The 21418-nt window shown below is 39.6% G+C and overlaps 1 protein-coding gene across 5 annotated transcripts in view; it reads left to right on the top strand.

Annotated features, from left to right (window-relative positions):
- The window catches only part of CDH17 (cadherin 17), a 104125-nt gene that overhangs the window by 16210 nt on the left and 66497 nt on the right, over positions 1-21418 (top strand). Inside the window, exons 2-3 of one of the 5 annotated variants that reach the window (XM_058275724.2) lie at positions 14171-14263; positions 17704-17839. The gene's annotated coding sequence lies outside the window, so the exon portion shown is untranslated. Of the gene's footprint in view, positions 1-14170; positions 14264-16903; positions 16980-17031; positions 17277-17703; positions 17840-21418 lie in introns of those variants that run through there. The other 4 variants (XM_058275728.2, XM_058275726.1, XM_058275725.2 and 1 more) reach the window with 4 other exon arrangements.

The following is a 21418-nucleotide window of genomic DNA, read 5'->3' as shown; positions in this document are numbered from 1 at the left end:
GGAGGCCAAAGCAGGGGGAGACCCTAGGAGAGCAACCCCACGGGAAGTGTCTGTTAAAAACCTCCACTGGCGTAAAGGGCGTGTATCTCTTACGATGTGACCAGTCAAGTCATGATTTTTTCCCTTGTCCTCCATTTTACCTCTGGTTGCATTAGAAACATGGTTAGAATTGGTAAAGGAGAGCTGGAGGGGTGGGCACAGGACGTGCAAAGTAGAGAAGGATCACCCCTCTCTCCCGCTGGGCCAGGCAGAAATTGGCAGAGGGGAGAAATTAAATTTAAATTAAGTGGGATTTTGATGGTGACATAGGACTAGACACTCTCATTTCCAAATTAAAAATTTGTGTGAAATTTAAAAGGACCATTGGACTTCGTTTCCTCGGAACGATCAACAACTTCACTGGACTGTTTTTGATCCAGGGAAAGGAAAGAACTTCCTCCAATGAAACACATTTTAAAGGAATAGTCGGGGTCCCGAATCCACCACTGGAGGATCCCCCAGTCTTGCTCGTTGAACATGTACCAGTTTTAAGAACAATAGCTCTCTACCACTCACAGAAGATTTACTGTTTGTTGGTCACTCCCATTGGGAGGTCTATTTGCCTTTGCGCCCCCAGCGCCTGGTAGATGGTAAGTGCTCATGAGGGGAGGAACAAATGGCCAGCCGAGGAGGTGGATTTTCCTTTCACCGCCTTGGGGTCGGCCTTGGTGTGGTGGCACCCGGCACAGTGGCCTTAGACAGTGGTCCTCACAGGAGAGTGGGAAAGAGGAAGAGAAGGGAATGAGAACGCAGCTCGTGAAGTCTGTGGTGTGGCGTGGGTCCAAGCCCTTCCCCTGGAGCCAGGGCCGGGTTAGTTTAGGATTAATGCTGGACTAGGAAAGGAAGTGCTAGAAGTAGGGCCAGTTTCATGGCAAGCAACCTGTGTGGTTACGCTGGGCTTGGGCTCAGAGGGGACCTGCGTTTGGTATAATGCTCTGCTGTTGTCCTGAAATTCTTAAAATTTAAACAAGGGGCTCCACATTTTCATGTTGCAAATTGCGAAGACAGTCCTGCCTAGATGAGAAAGTGTTGGGGAGGTGGAAGGGGGTACAAGATCGTCAAAGAATAGTTGCTGAAGATAACTGAGGCTTCCTTGGGTCATTTTTAACACTCAGGGCTCTACATACTATCCCCTAAGGGAGTATTGCAAATACGGTCGCTCACTCGTCAGCTTAAAACCGAAGTCTTCTGTTGACCTTAACAAGGTCCACATGTCACTCCCCTCATGTCCCCTACTGTGCGCCTCCCCACCTTGGGACCGCTAAGGTTGTCTTGTCTCTGCATCGCCTCCTTTCAACATACACACTCACACTCACACCCACCTTTCTCCTCCTTTACTCAGCTAATTCCCACCCATTCTTTAGATCTCTCTTTAAACTATTAATATTTCCAGCAGATTTTCCCAATCCCAAAATGGGCAGTTTCATCTGCTTGGTGCCATGGACACAGGCCTATCCAAGGCCCCTTCCCAAATGGTTCAAACCTGAAAAAAAAGTTGGTTCCAAAGTTTTTTTTTTAAAGATTAATTAATTTATTTATTGCCTTCCCCCCTCATTGTTTGTGCTCACTCTCCCCTCTCTCTGTTCATTATGTGCTTGTTTTTTTTAGGAGCCACCAGGAACCGAACCCGGGACCTCCCATGTGGAAGGGCAGCATCTAATCACTTGAGCCACCTCCACTCCCTGCTTGTTGTGCCTCTCATTGTGTTTCCTCATTGCATCATCTCATTGCATCATCTTGTTGCATCAGCTTGATGCACCACAATGCCAAGTCAACTCTCTGTCTTGCTTGTCTTCTTTAGGAGGCACCAGAAACTGAACTGAGGACCTCCTATGTGGTAGGCAGGGACCTAAGTGCTTGAGCCATATCTACTTCCTTCCAAAGTTTAAAAAGGAATTTGAAGAATCAAAACTAATATATATAATTAAATGTTAATACAATAATATTATGTCATCTTTGCTAATTTTTATTTTAGCATTAAATTCATAAAAATTTCATTGCATTGAAAACCAATTTATAGATTAGATTTTTTTACATTTCTTAAGAATTCCTGAGTATGTACAATGATTTATGAGAAATCATAGCCAGTTGCAAATTAAATGAGTTACTTGTAGCCAAAACATTTCAAAAACAAAATTTAAAAAATATGTTTCAAGTAGTTTTGCAGGCATAGCTGGGTTTATTAATTGCACAGTCCTATATAGGAGAACTTCCCCCTACATTTGCACTCTTCCTTTCAATTACTTCTCAGAAAAGAGTGAGTCACATTACTTCTGAGTTTTTGTGAAGTCTTTAATTATTTTAACTGGTTTATGGTCAACAATTCCAGGTGTTAGATGCTGTTGTAAATATACCTTATCCCAGTCACTTTGAAATTTAACACGATGAGTGGAAATCATGATTTTTACTTACAGGATAAATGAAAAACCAACTGCCCTAATGTTATGTAAATGAATTCTTGTACCTTGGGGGAAAATTTCTGGTGACAGCATCATGTACAGCTTCAAAAAGTGCTGCATTTGAAAAGTAACTTTAGGGATTATGAAGATGCTGATGTTTAAGATACATGTAAATATTGGACAAAAATAACTTCATGAAATTGGAAAAATTGTATATCTATATAAAATATTTTATATATAACAATCCAATAATACAGTAGATGTTTGACTATTTTATTAAAATTGACTTCTCAAAACTTTAAGAAACATCTTAAAGACGATGGAGGAGTGGTCTTACATTTGAGGTAGCCTTACATTCAGATATAAGCCATAGACGACAGGAGGAGAGTAAAAGGCAGCCATGCAGGCCACATTCAGGTCAGGATGCTGAGCGTGCCTGTAGTGTTTGCTGAGGCTACTCATTGGCTGAGAGGTTTTTCAGTATTGGTTGAGACCATGCTTTGACTAATGGTAGACTGTCTAGTTGGCTGTGCTGGCCCTCATTGGCTGAGGACCTACAATAGCTTTCAGAACATGAGAAAAACATATATGTTAATAGTATACTGAGACTGACCTATAGTTTTAGATATAAGGAGCATAATGAGTCAGCTGTCAGGAGGCTAGTATTAAAAAAATGGAATACTAAATATATATGATGTAAGTTTATGTGAGCCAAGAAATGACCTAAGAACCAGTGGTCTCAAAGTGGGTTATGCAGGAAGAAAATGTTAGGACTTGCACTCTTATTTATTTTTATCTTATCCTTTTGTAATTTTTATATGTAAGTATGTTTAATAATGCACAGAATATATTTGTAGAGTAGTATGTATATAACATTTATAAATAAAATACATTTATCTGGGGGCTTGCTCAAAAGCATATGCAGAGACTACTGTCTTGGACAATTGTCAGTAAGTAGGATTGCTCTGCAAGAAATGCTGTTTCCTTCTGAACATGCCACCTGGGAATCACAAAACCTTCTTGGAGCCCAGGGCAACAGGAAGCTCAGGGCAAGGGGTGCCTCAGAGATGGGGAGGCCTCCCCAAATGCTCCAGGGAATCCCTGCAGGCCCCAAGTTGTAGTGCTTAACTTCTCCCTAGAAATGATATCTTTTGAAAGGGCTGTCTCCAGATCACTTTCTACCGTACTTTTTCCAGGTCAATTTTAAGTTGAACCTTTGCAAAAAATCTTCAAGTGGAGGAGTTAATATGTATAATGGAGGTCACATTTATCTCAATCCAAGTTTGTTCACTTGCTGGCTTTGTGATTCTGAGCAAGTTACTTCATCTCTCTGAACCTCCTTATCTGTAAAACTGTGGTGACAGTACCTGTGTCATGGGAGGGGGGTTTGAAGATTAAATGAGATGATTGATACAAATGCTTGGTACAAGATCTGAAATGATATTTCCCAAATGGCAATTGGTATAATTGCTTGTAACCTAATCATTAGCTCAGATTTCCCTCAGCATTTATAATTCAGGTAAAACTCTCTAGAACCCAAAATCATACTATGAAAGCCTACAGACATCTCTCACAATTTCTTCACATTCTTTTGGCTTACTCTCAAGTGGACAATCTGGCCCCGTCTCCCCTGTCCCCAGCTCCCAGGTCCGCAGCTCCTGTGTCTGTTTGTGCTTTTCCTGTTTTATTCTGCCCTGACTGAACATGAAACCCAGATCAGGTGAGGAGTTTTAAATTATTTAGAAGGTAACAAGGGAGAACAGCTCTGATGTTTCAGTACCAATATTTTAGTACTTTAACCTCCAAATTTACCTTCTAATTCAGGAGTCTTCATTCAAATTCTCTGAAAAACCAGATCCAGTACGTGAAATAAGAGGTTTAGCACATGCTGTGGTTTAATCATCTTTTCTCAGGCAGCTTTTTTAAAAAAAAGTACACTTGTTACTATCCTTAAAGAAGTAAAGCTTTGATTCTTTTCTTTTCTTTTCTTTTTAAAAGCCATCCACCCATTGTTTAGTTTGCTTCTTCATAAATAAGAACAAGAAGGTAGGGAAAGGCAGGGTATGGATATGTATGTAGGGTGCAGAGGGTGCTGGAAAGGACTAAGGTGAAAAGGATAGAACAAATAAATTAGGGCTGCAGAGGCTAGGGGAGGAGAGGAATTCCTAAGACAAAGATGGTTTTAAAAGTTAGTGCAATCATTAAAAGGCCAGAAAAAGATGGATAGGGAGGTGTTAAGGAAATGGTGAGAGGATTACAAAAAAGTTGACTTACGTGTTTATCATGATGTGTTTAGTGTTTGTGTGAAGCTTGTGGCAAGAAAGGTACAGGGGCTTTGGGTATCAAATCTGATTCTACCATATGAACAGAGACCACAAGGGCAGTTTATTTAATCTCTTTGAATGAAGATGTCACTGCATCTTCAAAATGGGAATATCAGATAATACATGGCACTTATTTGGTGCTTAATAGATTGTACCTATACTTTTTATCATCCTTCAAGTTCTAGCTGAGATGATAGGACCTCACAAATGGAAAGCTCCTTGAGTGCATGTTCCAGCTCCAGTGTGTCATTGATGCCCCCACAATGTTTAGGACAGAGCTTTGCAAACAGCAAAACGTTCATAAATAAATATGTTGAATTATTATATGCATTTGTAATTGAGGGATGCATCCTATATCCTAGTCCCCCAAACAACTGAAGAGATTTTTAAAACTACCATCTGGTATCTATTGATATAATTTCTTCTTCTGAATGGATGATATGACCTAAAAAGTGACTGCTTCAATATTAGCTATGGTTGCCTTTACACTAAGGTTGGGAATTGACAACGGTAACTCAGACATTGCCCCAGTCGCATCATCTAATGGGAACAAACATGCTCACTTGCATGCTTTGTTTCTCATTCTAGTTCCCATCTGCACCAGCAGGACCACTCACCATCTCCTAAAATCCTCCCTTAGCTCCCTAATATTTTCAGAGTCTCTAACGTACAATTTTCCCCGCCCTCAGCGGGAGTCACCACGAGGTATCTGCTGTATTCGCTCCTCCCTGACTCCCGTTGGCTGTATCAGAGGGAAAACTTTCCCAGCCCAGAGCTCGAGGGTGCAGAGCCTTTATTTCTATAACATAGTTCAGTTTTTTGACTTTGAACCATAGCCTACCTGGTGGCAGGCACCTTCATCTAGTCCATTCTGGGTGTTCTGGGGCCAACCTGGGATTTATTCAGCTCTGGTCTATGGTTCAGTCACATTCTGGTTTAAAACATGGTCAGTCTGAGTGCTTCCTCTTTCCCAACCTTCCTGGAGGGGCCTTGATGTCCTTGGAGGGCTCGTGTGCGTAATGGCGGCCGGGGCAGGCCACCTTCCCTGCCACTGCCCCCTGCTGGTGCAGTTCTTCTCCCAGGCCTTGCATGATGGGGGCCTCTCTGCTAATCAGCTCCTTCCATTGCTCTGAAAACAACCTTGTTTCCTTTCTGATCCCAGGCCACGTTCTTCTGCGGACTATCCTTTCATCTCAGCTGGGGCAGACGTGGTGGATAAGGTGGTACTCTCTAACTTCCTATTAGACATATTGCACATGTCCCTCAGGAGGCATGTGTGACCAGAGGCCTCTCTTTCGGTGATGTAGCAGCCACTGAAGATCTTGCCTTGATCAATTTTTTCAGTAGGGGTTTGCAAAATGGCAATATTATAACTCTTTTTCATTCTCTCTTGATTTATTGGCTGGAAGACTTCTATAAAGAGAACCTTTTCCTTAAAACTGTTTGGTTACCTAAGATATAATTTGTACAAGAAGGACGGGTTAAATCCTCAATTCCATCCCTTTATTTACATAATAATATGTGGATTCCCTAGCATCCTCCTAAGCTGATCAATGAGTTCTTGTCGTTGAATATAAATGATCTCAAGGATTTTAACATATTTGATGTGTTCTAATTCATTGCAGTCATTAATCTTATTGGTTCTCAATTTTTCCATTTTTTTCCAGTGGTAGCCCCTTCTTGGCTTCTGAATCCTTTGACAAACTGAGCACCTTTTAAAACTTCCTTGCTGTATGGTATGACAAATGTTCTAGGCACATCCTGTATATTTGCTGCCTCAGGTCTGGAATCAGCAGTTTCACAAAGGAGGATTGGTGTCTTTTGTGGACAATATTTAAAGATCACAAGCCAAGCTTTAGAGTTGCCCATTGCTAAATAATTGGTCATTGTTTCTAGGCTTTCTTGGTGGACGAAACTAGGGAAAAAATTTAAGAGAAAAATATGTCATGAATTCATTACTAATATTTCAAATTTTGAATTTGAATTTAGTATATCAAGGTTTTTTATTTAACTTATTTGATTTTATATTTGTATATCTTCTCTATTCTGCTTCAAATCCTTCTTCCAAACAATATTACTATAATTACTTATTTGGTTTACTATCTATATAGTAATGTTTCAGAATAACAATACCTATATTATAGCTAAGAAGATGATTTCTGAAAACAGTTTTTTTCAAAGTTCATTTTGTCCTTAGGAACTATGCCACTAGGGATATACAGTCAAATTATTTCTTCAGTCTTACTCAGATTAATTGCTCTCCATGGTTATGCCGCTAACTTAATACACAGGTTGATTCGTTTCATTTTGCTTTCAATTTTTAGGAGTTGCTTTCTTTTCACTATGTTTATTTCATGGTTCTAATGTAGGAAAGCTACAAAACAACTTATTTTTAGAGAAGTTCTAGCTTCTGTTATTGTGATCTCCACTCCCCGCCCCCATCTTATGGAAATTGTTTAAACAAATGTGCTTTATCCTTCTATTTTTTAAAGTACAAGCAAATGCACACATACTTGTACTATATATGTACGTATTTTAGATACACACAAGTAAAGATATTTGTAACTTGCTTTAGATACGTAGATAAATGATAGTGTACCCTATCAGTCAGGTTTCTCCAGACAAACTGAACCAATAGGAGATACATATATTAAAAATATCTATGTATTAATATAAAAAAATTATGTTTATATGAAGAGATTTATCTTAAGGAACTGGTACCTGTGACTGTGGGGCAGGCAAGTCTGAAATCTGTGGGGGAGGCTGGCAGGCTGGAAAGTCAGTCTTGAGGCAGAATTTCTTCTTCTCTGGGAAACTTTAGTCTTTGCTCCTAAGACCTTCAAGTGATTGAATGAGGCCCACACAAGCTATTTAAAGTCAACTGATTATAAATGTTAACCACATCTGCAAAATACCTTCACAGCAACACCTAGGTTAGTGTTTGATTAAATAACTGGTTACTACAGCCTGGTCGTGTTGACACATAACAACTAACCATCACACACATACCATATATTTTTTTTCCCTACCTTACTTTTTTTCACTTAACAGTATATCTGGAGATTATTTCCACATATATAAAAATCATCCTCATTCCTTTTAACAGCTGCAGTCTATTCAGTGGATGTATTTTATTCAACCAGAACTCTACTGATGGACGTTTTGGTTGCTTCCATCTTTTTGGTATTATAAATAGTAATAACCTTGTGTAAACATCTTAATATTGCTAAATTCCCCTCCATGGGGTTGTATCATTTTACGTTCCAACTAGCAATGTATGAGAGTAATTCAACATTTCCCCATAGCCTCTTCAACAGGGCATGAAGTTTGGATTTTTGTTAAACTGCTATGGGAGAAATACATATTTTTAATTTGCAATTTTCTTCTTATTAGTGAGGTATACTGTTTTTCATATGTTTAGGGGCCATTTGCATTTCTTTCCTATGAACTGCTGTTCATATCTCTTGTTCACTGTCTTTTTGTTTTAGATAATTTTGTTTCTATTTTTAGAAGCTCTCCTATAGTAAGGATATTTACCCTTTTTTTCTGTTATATGTTGCATGTGGTTTTACCCAGTTTATCATTTCTTTTTACTTTGCTCTTGATGTTCATTTTCATGCACATTTAAAATAAAATTTAATGTTATTTAAAGTTATCTGTCTTTTCATTGTTATGTCTAGAATTTGAATTATAATTAGGAAAGTAAGTTTTCCCATTCCCTGGTAATATTGGAATTCCCCAATACTTTCTTCTAGTACTTATGTGATTCTTTAAAAAAAATTTAATCTCTAATCTATTTGAAATTTATCCTGGTAAGTATTGTAAGGAATGGCTCTTTTTCCATATTCATTAAGGTTTATGGACCAGCACTGTATAATAGCAGTCTGGCAAAGACTCAGCTATTTGGTTAGAGACTGGGAGACAGTTACACTGAGATGCTAATTGAGCCATAGACAAAATCTCCTTAACCCTTGGACTTCTACGGTTAAGAGTCAGAAGAAAAGTTTCTCAAAATAGTCTGCCACAAGCGGATGATGTTAGATGTAAATTGTATGAGCCGTTTTAGATTTGTGCACAAATGGATGTCCCACAACCCAACCCGTTCATAAGTAGAAGAGTTGTACTTTGGATACCAGGCAGGCAGAGAATGCAGCTGGCATGCTCTATTATAAATTGGCAAGTCTGGCCTGCATTCCAGGTGGAGGGAGAAGAGCCATTCCATATCTACCAGAGTTGACCAGAGTCTGGTTTCCAGACAAGGTCACCATATTTTTTCTTCTAAGAATCTAGTTTGGATACTGTGGTAGGCAGTTGGAAGGTTGCAGGGGAAGCACAGATTAAATAAGACTTGGTATGAGCTGATAATTGCTGAAGTTGGGTAATGGTACAGGGCAGTTCATTAGATTATTCTACGCTTGTTTATCTTTGAAATTTTCTATTAAGTTGAAATGAGAAAATTCAAGACACCACACAAATTCTGGCTGAAGCATTTGGTATCTGACTAAAGATAGTCTCTGGATGCTTTATGTCTATCCTTGAATCAAATTAATCACAGGAAAGCTATATACTGGATGGACCTCATTAGCTGACCTCCCCAAGGAAAAGTCTGTACTAAGTTACCTTGTATTATTATATCCTTTGCTTTTATCAAGACTGGGCATAAAAAATAGCCTTATAGAGAACATTTCTGCATCTTTTATACAAATACTGAAAAGAGATCTACTCTTACATTATAAGGTCTACACTCTAGAATCAGAGGCTTGATCTTACAAGTTTTTCAGCAAGAACCCTAGATAAGTAGTATTGTTGCATGCTTCTGTTCGGAGGCATGTGGTGATCAATTCTTCCTCTTTTTGTGATGTAGCGGCCTTTGATGGTCTTTGCCAAAATCCATTATTTCAGTAGGGAGTTGCAAAATGGTAATATTTTAATTCTTCATTCCCTTTTCATTTATTAGCTGGAAGACTTCTATAAGAGACGTGTTTCCTTGTTACACTAGAGTTCCTCTCCATAGAGCATGACTGACATGATTTAAGTCTAGAAAATGCTAAGGGAAGCTATCACCAGTTGCTTTTCTCAATCTCAGGAGAATCTTAGTGACTCCAGGAAATTCTGAAATGCAGAGCACTGAATTTGGGCAGAGAAATCTAGATGGGTTTATATAAATATGACCCTGAGGGAATAGGAGCCTGTGAGTAAATAAGACTGGTCTAACATGGTCTCCTTGAGCATTAGTAAGTTTGCCCAAAGCATTGGCTTTAATTTTGGCATAAATTTCAAGAGTTTTTTTAGGCTATTGTAAAAAAGAATTGGTGTTAAACTGAAGCCAACTTTTAGTTGGTGGCAATAAAGCCACTGCAAGGCCAAGTGTTGAGAGTAAGGGTGAGGCGTCTGAGCAGAATAGACATGAACCAAATAGAGGCCATCAGAGTAACAGTTTAACTACCAGAGTAAATATTTAAACTAGATGGGGCTTATCCCTAAATCAAGCACATGAGCATTTCTGGAGACAAAATACTCCCTAGGCCCTTTACTATGCAAATGCACATTTGAAAAGTGTGCAAGGTTCCTGCTGTGAAGAGTTCTAGGCTCTACAAAATATGGCATTGCTGTGGGGCTCTAAAGCCAGGGTAGCTATCTGGTCAGCTACCAACAGAAACTGGAGTAATTGCCATGCTTCCAGGAGCCATTTGGTGAGAAGTGATACACCTAATTGTATTCCACATCATCTAATAGCTCACCTTAAGGTCTCTCACTGATGTTTACTGTTTTCAGTTTTTAATTAGAAATTCGTACAGGTTTGAACTGAAACTTTCTGCGACTCCTTTCATATTAGGTGTGATGGGTTAATGACCCAACGTTTTAATTTTAGGTTTCTGGTTGCCTTTGCTATTCTAAAGGGTAGGGCAATCAGCCTCCTAGTTTCTTAGGCTTGAGACAGATCTAGCTGCTGTGGGCTCCTGGTCTGAGTGTGGTTGGCAGAGGAGGGAGAAATACTTTTGAAGCTGGTGGAGTAAAGCTGAAAGGTTTTTTAGAAAATAATTTATTAAAAAATGTTGGAAACTCCCCTTCCTACCTTCAATATATACTTAAATAACTTGGTACCATTTTTTAGACAAATGGGGATCACAGCTCCCTAACAAAGACCCCAAGTCCATCTTGATAGGGCCAGTTAGACCACAAAGAGAGTAGGGGGTGTGATATGGAGAATTTAGTCTAAGATTTCCAAATCAATGTTGGTCTGGAATACACTGGTCAAAGAATCATAAGTGCTAGAGTTCGGATATAGATACCAACATGACAGACTCCAAGGTCTGTGATCTTAAACCCTCTACCTTAATGAATACAAGATTAATTAATATCAGGGAGCTGAATAAAGATGGTGAGAAATAAGTTCTCATTGCCTGTGTCAGGCTCAGGAAATGTGCCAATGACACACTGAAACCTGTGGGATTGGCTCCCTGGTCATTCTCCCTACATTCCTTTCCTTCACAACCGAAAAAGAAAAGGATCAAAGAGCCTGTATTCCAAATATATAAGAACATTAGTTTTCCAAAGTCCAACATCCTTGTAGATCAATGCAAAATTCCAGAGCAAGGTCAGCAAGTCAGCACTGTTGTACTGGGAGCCACATCCTACCCCAGTACTGCGGAGGATTTTCAGTCGTAGAGGGGAGAGCACACTTTCAAAGGCCACTGAGCCAGGCATAATTCAGTTATTGCTGGGGGTTGGGTGCTCCTGGAGTCATACTTCCCTATACTCTTTGAACAATATTTGTTGGCCAGGTCTGCTTCGTCTGAGCTGAGCTACAGTTAACTGCTTCCCCATTAGCTGTGGGAGAGTTTGAACGGCCTCTGGACCAGCTGAAGGAGAGGACTGCATAGAGCTCAGCTGGGTGATGCTATTGCTCCATGACAGAGGTGACCAGGAAGAAATATAGGATGATATCAGCTAGAAGAAGATTTGACTAGAAAACTCTCTGTGGCTGATAAAGTGGCTGGTGTTTCTAGTTAATGGAAATGCCATCTGAGCAGGCTTCTTACTGGCCAGGGCAGGATTCCCACTGCTCCATCTCTCAGAAAAGATTGAGTGGGACAGAGAATGTTATTCGGGTGTACTGACTGATATTTGGTACTGGCCATTTGTATGGGTTGATACTTTTATATTACTATTTTGGCTGTAGACCATGAGTTGCTTAGGGAGCAGAACTGGGAAAGATTTAGGACTAAATCCCTCTGAAGTCCTGCCTTGTTGGGAAGCTGCTCAATCTAATCAGGCTTAAACCAGGGGCAGGTGGGGTAAGTAGGATTCTTGCAATTTCATTAAGGATCCTCCTTGGAAATCTTGCTATAACAGAGATCTGGAGATGCCTGATCATTCACTGGGTGAACCCACAGGCTCTCGCTCTGGGTAGGCGGCCGTCCTTCCCTCCTCACTCTGCTTTGTGGGCTGCTCCTGTGCACTGGCAGAGGCTGGGGAATTAAGTGGATTGCAGCCAGGAGATTTCAGTCCCTGTGTTTCCTCATAGAGCAACTGGAAAATTCCCATTTTAAGACACAGGGATTTTCCGGCAATTCTCCTGGGTGGTTACTGGCAGGAGGCTTAAGGTTATCCTGAGGGGAAGACCAAAGGGAGGAAAATTTTGGCCTCTTAGTCTCCTGAGTTATTAGATTCAGTTAGGTAGAAAGAAAATCATCCTCTCTTTGGGTACCCAGGGATTGAACTGGATGAGCTGAAGTGCTGTAAAACAGACCAAAGGGCCATTGTGGTCACATCATCAGTTTTTTCCTTCCTTTTTTGCTCAGGGTAGAGATAATCATTATATACTGAAACATTTTAAGAAGTAAAATATAAAAGAGATTTAAAAATAAAATAAGTGAACACTAATATATTTAAAGGAAAATAAAGTGATTAAAATGCTCCCAAACATATGTGCTAATAAAACACAAATTATCTGACTTGAAGTGACTGAAGTGACTGCAAATGCTTAGCTCATGTCTTGTTTGTTTATAATAGAATGGGATCGATTGCAGGGAATGCTTCATTTATCTGGTTTTTTTGGTAACAGCTTTATTAAGGTGTAATTCCCATATTAAGCAATTCACCCATTTAAAGTGTACAATTCGATGGTTTTTAGTATATTCTCAAAGTTGTAAAACCATCACCACAGCCAGTTTCACAAAATTTTCATTACCCCTTATAGCAGCTTGATATTGTTTATGAATTCCAAAAATAGATATTCAATTATGCTTGTGAACTGGTCTATTCCTCTGGGCATATCAGCTTGCATTGGATTCAGAGGTTTCACTTTTACTTGATTAAGTTATGATTAGGGCTTTGATTGGGTCACCTCAGTGAGACACCAAGGGGGTGGGGACTCACAGAGGAAAATGCGCAGCAGCAGAGGGAGGTTGGAGTTTTGAGCTGGAGTCCTGGGAAGTAAATACAGAGAAGCAGATACATGAGGAAAGAGAGAAGGCTCCATTAGACATGAAGAAAGACAAGCCATTCATCTGATAGTTCACAGCTGGCCTTGTGGAGTGAGCAGAGCAGCTGAGCCCAGAGAGAAATGAGCCCCAGGAAAGAGACGAGACTTATCCCAGCCTACAGCTGATATTGGAAGAAGCTGCGACCATGGAGCCTTAAGAGGAAGAGGAAACTTGAACCCTTGCAGATGCTGGCAGTCATCTTGCTCCAACATGTGGCAACAGACTTTTGGTGACGGAAGTAATTTACATGTTACCACTTGGTAATTGTGAGCTTCTACCTCAGATAAAGACCCTTTATAAAAGCCAACAGATCTCTGGTATTTTGCATCAGCAGCCATTCAGCTGACACCCCCAAAAGGACCCCTGTACCCTTTAGCTATCTCTCTGGATACCCCCAGCAACCCCAATCCCTGGAAAATGTGAATCTGCTTTATGTCTGTATGGATTTGTCTATCCTGGACATTTTATTTAAAGGGGAATCATACAGCATTTGACCCCTCATAACTGACTTCTTTTGCTTAGCATAATGTTTCAAGGTTCACCCATGTTGTGGCATGCACCAGTAGTTCATTCCTTTTTATGGCTAACTAGTATTCCTTTGTATGGATACCGTGGCTTATCCATTCATTGGTTGATGGACACTTGTGTTGCTTTCACCTTTTGGCTATGACGAATAGTGCTGCTACCAACATTCATGTCCAACTTCCTGTGTGGATGTATATTTTCATTTCTCTTGGATATATACCTCGGAGTGAAATTGTTGGGTCAAATGGTAGCTGTATGTTTAATTTTTGAGGAACTGCCAGACTGCTTTCCAAAGTGGCTGCATCATTTTACATTCTCTCCAACTGTGTATAAAGTTTCTGATTTCTTTACATGCTTGACAGTACCAGTGATTATTTGTCTTTTTTTATTATAGCCATTCTAGTGGGTGTGAAGTCATGGCATCTCATTGAGGATTTTCCTGATGCCTAATGATGTTTCCTGATGACTAATGATGAATTATATTGAGGTAGGCCTCAGAAAACCAACAAGATTACTGTAAGTTCCTGGAATTTAAAGGAAACTCCAAGTCAAATAAAAAGTTCAGTTGACTGCAAGAAAAAGTCAGATGGAAGATGAGCATATTTGTGTCTGCCAGATCCAGCCTGCATGTCCAAAATCAGACTAACTGCCCCATTGTCTGGGGCATTAAGTACAGGAAGGCCTTGTTAAAGAACATTTGTTGGTCCCTAAGCTGGGACCATGGGATCCCCTGCATCAGAAACCCAAGGTGCTTGAGAAATGTTGACACCTGGGATGCACCTGGGGACCCAGCGAACCAGAATCTCCAGGTATAAGGCCCAGTTTTAATAAACTCCGTAGTTAGAAAGCAAATCTAAATGTCATTTGTCTAATGTATGGCTGAAAATGTAGACACTCAGGAAAAGGTCCCACTTGCAGGATTCTTCAGGAGTTCATGAGTAAGGGGCTCACCTGCTGGGCAGTCGCCTGAAGCAGCTGTCTATAGATGGTGTTAAAATAGTCCTGGAATACACAACTGCAAACTGTGTCCCCTTCTGTTGAAGGGCATAGTGGAAATTATAAAAAAAACTTAAAAAAAAAATAGTCTCAAATTGTCTTGTTGAATATTTTTAGGAAAAGCACATGGCAGCCATTAATTAAGGTTTTGAAACAGAATTATATATGATTTAGTGGTTCTTATTTGGAACTAGTGATTTATCTAAAATTTAGACCCTTTAACGATTCCCCAAAGTGTTCTGGTTTGGAAAATTGCCATACACACACACTAACTAAAAAAAAAAAAAAGAACCCAGAAACAAGTATAAGAGCTATATGTAAAAGAGGAAGCTGGTTTGGCTTTAATTTATCAGAAAATGAACACTGTCCTGGCCAGTAGAAGTAATTAGGGAAGATTCTAATTGAGTCTAAATTGCTCATAACATTTCACTAAATAAATGTGGAACACAAATGTAAAATGTTGCTTTGAGGGGGTACAAAATCATTCACATTTCTGGGTTCCCATCAGCCTAAGTTGAGCCTTCAGGTAATCCTATTTGGAATAATTGAGTGAAATAATTGAAAGGAATACAATTCTAAAAACTTTACTGAGCACTGATTGGCAGCAACATTTTTGCCCTCATTAAGCTAACAATAGCAGGACAGATATTAAATAAATAATTGCAAATATTATTATACATTCTTGTTAGGTAAGGGTTGCATGTTGATAGACTTATTATGGTAAAAGATTCCCAAAATACATAACACGTAATGCAGAAATAAAGTACATACTAAACTGCAAGTACAAGAAAAATGGAAAAGTTTGGTATTTATAGATTCCATGTGCTTTAGGTTTTAAAGAAGGAAAATATTGGAAATACATTTTGAATTTTAAGAAAAATTCCAAGTTTTCATAAAGTTTTTGTTTGGAAGGCTACCCCATCTTTACTCCTTGTTAGCTATCATAAATTAAATATTACTTACATGTTTTCTAAGGTTAATCTTGGAGAAATGGTTAAAAAAAATTATTGATAAATGTTCTGAAATATTTTCAATACCATGAGGCTGTTCATCAGAAGCATTTGTCCAAACCCTTTTAAATGTTTACTTATTTACATAATGTAAACCATTTATATCACCTTCGCTCTGAAAGTCTTTACCTTTTATTTTCTTTATTATCTTTATTATTCTTATTAAGAGTCAGTTTTAAATATTGAACTAGAAATGTCTCGTTTTTGTATGAAAATGGATTCCTAAATGCAGTCATGTTTGCAGTGAAACACATGGCAGAATATCATTCACATTCTTAATATTTGCATTTATTCTGGAAGTGTGCATAAATGATGAAACACACAACTCTCAGCACCACAATGGTCTTTCACCTGGGAGAATGCAGAAAAGCCTCTGATTCAGAGATGTGATCACCTGTTAAATTCTCTGATGGGTGGGTTTTGCCTTGGTAAAGTTGAATTAGCCTGATGCTCTGGCTTGGAAGCTAGAGTCCAGAAAGGCATAAAATGTACGGTCCCCAATTTAGGACTGTGCCTGTTTCTCACCATATCCCAACAGGAATGGACTCACGCACAGGGACTTCATCCTATGGACCTTTTTATTACTCACATGGAGCTGACAGGAAAATACTTGGGCTGTCCCTGCACTTGTGGTGGACAGATTGAGTTTTGGAGTCAGACCAGGGGAGTCCTGATTCTGTAGTAGCCTGTGTGGCATGGGCAAGAGGTTAGACCTGGCTGTGCCTGCATTGTTTTTAACCTGTACGTGGGAATCGACTCTGTCGACATGCTGAAAGATGAAAAGAGAAGCATATTTTTAATGGCCATTATGCTGTGAACATAGCGGTATAAAGTTACTGAAAAACAATGACTCAAATAATACTTATTATATGTACTTCCTATCTTTTTTACCCTACAGTTTTAAAAGCACTTTTTACATACATTGTGGAAAAGTTTTCAGAGCAGCAGCAAATTCATTTCAGAGCAATACTGTGAAGCACTTGCCATTGATTCCAGCAAGTGAAACACGGTGTGGCAGCTGTTTGATTTTGCAGAGCAATGGCATTCTGTTCAGCTAACGGAAGGGCAGAGGCGTAAGAATTTGAGAAGCCCTCGGCCTTCCTGATTTCATTTCCCTAAACACAGCGACGCTGGCTCTGAGACAAAGGGGAAAGGACGATTCCTGGACCTGCTGGTCCACCAAGGACGCCAACCATGGTGTGCAATTAGACCATTATTAGACCGTTTCACTTTCAGGGTTCCCAAGATAGAGGCCAGGGTTCCTCCATTTGGCTACAGCACGAACGAGAGCTTCTCACGGGACATCTGGGACTATTTGTTTTTATTTTGTAATCAGAAACTTCATTTTGAATGAAAAAACCAACCAACTTGTTTTTAAATGAATCCATGCTCGGAATTTCGAATTTAGTTTTGTCTTTTGGGGAGAGGCTACTCTTGATTGTTTCAAGTGGACTTTGAAGTGGACCCTTGAATTTCAGAAGCAGATGCAGCCAGGTGTGGCTCTGAGTCATTTATGATGCTTCTGTGGCTGGTCATCCGTGCACGGCCTCATTGCTCAGGCTCGGCGCCCCGTGCTCTCTGTGTTTGAGATGGAATCTACACTAATATTCGTTGTGTTTTTCTGGGAAGACACTTTCTTTAGTATAGGGAGCTGCAAAATATGAATAGAACTCTGTCTTTGATGTCATGGAACTCCAGTCTAGACATCTTTGAATGCACAGAAAAATTTCCAATTTAACTTCCCCATGTCTTCTCATTTACTCATCTACATAAAAAAATTTACCAAGCCTGTTTTGCGATGTATTGGATGTGAATTAACTTCTTTTGGTATAAATGCATTTCCTTCGTGGACTGAAGGTAATTATGCCCTCTGATGGTTACTGAATATCAATAAAAAATGTCTGTGGTTAATGTTTGACAGGTGGAGGAAGAGGCCCCGGAAACCGAGCACTGCAGATGGAACAGCCGGTGAGACACTCCAGGTTCAGCAAGAGACTTAGCAACTGAATGGGAGGAAATCACTTTTAGCAAGACTTTTCTTCTTCACTTACAGAAAGGTAAGACATGACATGTCTTAACTGTGTCAATAACATTTTTCTTCAAGAATGACAAAATAGATGGTGGGTTTGCTTAAGAAGTTGCTGGAGAAATTCATTCCTTCACCAGTGCTATGTTGCATTGCTGGGAAGGGCAGTTTAATCCAGGTATGATACGTTTAGCTTATGGGGCACAATTTATTTCTTTCACAGTTTGTTTTCATTAGCCTATAGTTGATAAATTCACCTGATGAGTGGCTTCAGTTGAATCAAGTGACAGTAGATTTAAAGGAAAGATTGCATTCTCCGATGCTTAAACAAGTATCAAATCCATTCTTTGCAATTAATCTTTAAAAGCGCTTAGCTTTAAGATACTCTGGAGCTTCTGAACGTGAATTTTCATAAAGTAAGTTCTTTCTCAAAACTGGTCTTCAAAAACTGGGAATTCCATCTGCTTTTCAGAAAACAAGAATCAATTTAGGATTCTTGGGACTAAAAGGTGCTGTCTGGGATACAGTAGGGCGGGAGGTCCATTGGAAGAAAGAGGCCCTCTCCTTTCACTCTGCCTTCCCAATCGGGAGAAAAGGAGGCTTGATGTGGGTTGATCAGCTCCTGGGGTTTCCTCTGGCCTTGTTGCTAGATGCACCGTTTGCTAATGCATGGTCATCTTTAGATAGGTCAGGGAAAGCTTTACTTATCAAAACAGTAGATTTATGCTCTTTCAAAGATCCAGCCCTGCCCCAAATTTGGTTTTTTCCTTCTTATTGGTGACTTTCTGGGGAAAGTTGTCCTCTGTGATGGCGGACGAGTAGGACAGGAAACTGGGAAAGGCAGTGCTACTTCTGATATTTTCTTTTCTTTATTTCTCTTAAAAAATCTATATAGCAAGTGAGGCATAGTTTGAAAGAAGAAAGCACATGTTTAGACGACAAGGAAAAGGGATGACATTCAGCCCTCCCTTGGTAAAGGGAAATGAGTCCTTTACTGAGCCGGGCTTTATTGTGAAAGAAGCTTTGGGTTGGGCAGATGGGTTAGGTCAGTTTCATCGTTTAGCAGCCCAGTGGGCACTGAGCAGATTGCTTAAACTTAATTTTCTCATCTATAAAACAGAGATACTTGCCTAATGGTATTTGTAAGAAGTAAATTAGATAAAGGACTTAGTATATTGCTTGGCACAGGGTAGACACTCAGTGTTAGCTCTCTTTTCCATGAGAAAGTTCAAGAAGGAAACTCAGGTTGAACTGAGAAGCTGCTGTTTCATTCTCTAGGAAACAACAAAAGTAACCCAGTAATGCCACAATAGCTATGTTTCTGATGCAAGGAAGTGGGATCCAACATCATAAAAATAAAATGATAAAACTATTGGGCTTTGTCTAACATATAAGAGACATTGAAGAGCCTCCCTAATGTTTCACATTAGGTCTTCACGTTAGGTGTGGGTATTCTAAAATAACCCCTGAGCGAAGTCATCCTTGTTCAAGGTGAAGGTTGTATTTCCGCTACCTCCTCCCTTCTTGTATAAAAGGCAAATTATGTGCTGGCACCAGGACAAACTCTTGTTCTGTTGTCAGAGGCATTTTTGGGGAAGGAGAGCACATTCCCACTTTTCTTCTGGGCTGAGAGAAGACTGTGAGAAGGAAAAGTAGGGATGGCCATGCTTCTTTTTCCAAAGGCTCACAAATAAGTGCTTTTACTGGTGCTATTTAACAGCAGTAGCCATATACAGATGTATTCCTTTACGTAGAGCTACGTTACTTCAGACATCACTGCTGTTGGATATGGAATGGCGCTAGTTGTTCTGTATCCTATTCACTGATTATCTAAACAAGGAAAGAGGTGCTGGAATATCTTTCTACCTATTTGTTACTTATGAGAGCAAACAGGAATATTAACTTAAGTACAAGCAATATTATCTTAATAAAAGCAAGTATTTATCCAATAGTTGATATATTAATTATATTAAAGTTGATTGTTCACTAAAGTAACAGATTAAGCTATTCTTTACTGTGTATGTGGCTCAAAGAAAACTTTATTTCTCTTAAAATATTCTGTAAGTTGGACGTATTGAATTCTCTCACCCATGATATTCTGAATTAATAATTTCTTAACATATTTTAATTCTTTAAAAATATTAGGACTTGTAGATATCAAATAAGGGACAATAAAGAATCAATATAGTAGATTTGTGCTCTTAAAGAATGATTAAAACAAAGATGAGAGCACCTTCCTTATTGGCGGCCATCCTGCCCTGTGCTTTCACAAGTGCTCTCTGCAGTGAGATTGATACTGATCCTTGGCTCACTTTATACAGCTGTTGTGATATTTACACGAAATAAGTTGTCCACGGTGCTTAACTTAGTAAGCGTTCAGCAAATGCTAGCTGTTTTTTTAAAAAGTTTCAATTATCAAAAAAAAACCAAAACAGCAACAGCGCATGAGTGAGATTTCATCGTGGTATGGTATCTTTATCAGGATAGGATTAAATTCATTTTCCCCTTGCTCTCTTACCCATCCTGGTTGTCAGTTACGATTTAGTGGCAGGATTTGGAAGGGTATCCTGCCATACTTGAGCATAATAGCAAATTTTCATCATTAGAATCTTTGCCTATGGGTCACTTTATAAATGAGGTAGTATTGCTACCTGTTTTTTTTTTAATCCTTCAGTGTCTAAACCCTATAGGGTGTGATATGAATTAGACATACCTCATACTGAATTTCTAGGGCTAGAATATATGATTGCATTATCTTGACAGTCTATACACCTGTATGTGGAAAAAATGAAGAAATAACGATGTCAAAATGATGATACATGAAGCACATGTTAATAAAAATAATTAAGCCATCTTTTAAGAGTAATAGTGGTTCCCATCCTCCTTTTTAGGCCAGGAAAGATCCTTGTGATATTGTTTAGTTAGATATGGAGGAAAGAAATCCTTCCCCTGCTTCGCTGCGGGGCTTTCCACAGCTCAGCTCAGGAAGTCAGGGCTGAAGTCCTCATCGCTCGCCTGCTCCAGACATCAGGGAAGTGCGGGAGCCGGAAGCTGTCTGTTGGTCCCCTGTCCGCAGCTTCCCTCCACCCACTCAGGACCACCCAGCCATTGGGGGCTGGCAAGTCCTGCAGGACAGGAGAGGGCACTTCTCCCAGCCGCTCCATCCCTTGCTCACCCTGAGGCTGTGCTGGGTAGCGCAAAAGCCAACCAGAAAGGAGTATGAGCATGTCACAAACTATTCTTTAGAACATGCCATTCTTTTTTTCCATATGAGTAATTTTGCTCATGATCTGTACTTAAATCTATCATACACATTTAAAACATTTTAAGTACTCTAGAGGAGTCATCTCTCCTACCATGAGCCCATCTGTTCTACCACGAACCTATTAATAAAACAGTCACCTCCAATTTTGCATATCTGTAAATCCATAAAATATGGATTTGCTGAGTTTAGTGACAGAAAACAAAAGTGCCTACACTGTATGTGTGTCTGTGTCCCCTCCCGCCCTGTCTCCTCTCAGAGGGAGTCCTCAGTTTGAAGGGTGAGGCAGCAGCCTAGATTTTATGCCTGCCTGTTCGTTTTTAGCTTAGTAAGGCCACTTTAATTGGG

This window comes from Dasypus novemcinctus, chromosome 14 (genome assembly GCF_030445035.2).
Source record: "Dasypus novemcinctus isolate mDasNov1 chromosome 14, mDasNov1.1.hap2, whole genome shotgun sequence".
Taxonomy (NCBI): domain Eukaryota; kingdom Metazoa; phylum Chordata; class Mammalia; order Cingulata; family Dasypodidae; genus Dasypus; species Dasypus novemcinctus.
Note: the sequence above shows the minus strand (reverse complement) of the source record. Positions and strands in the feature narration are given on the sequence as shown.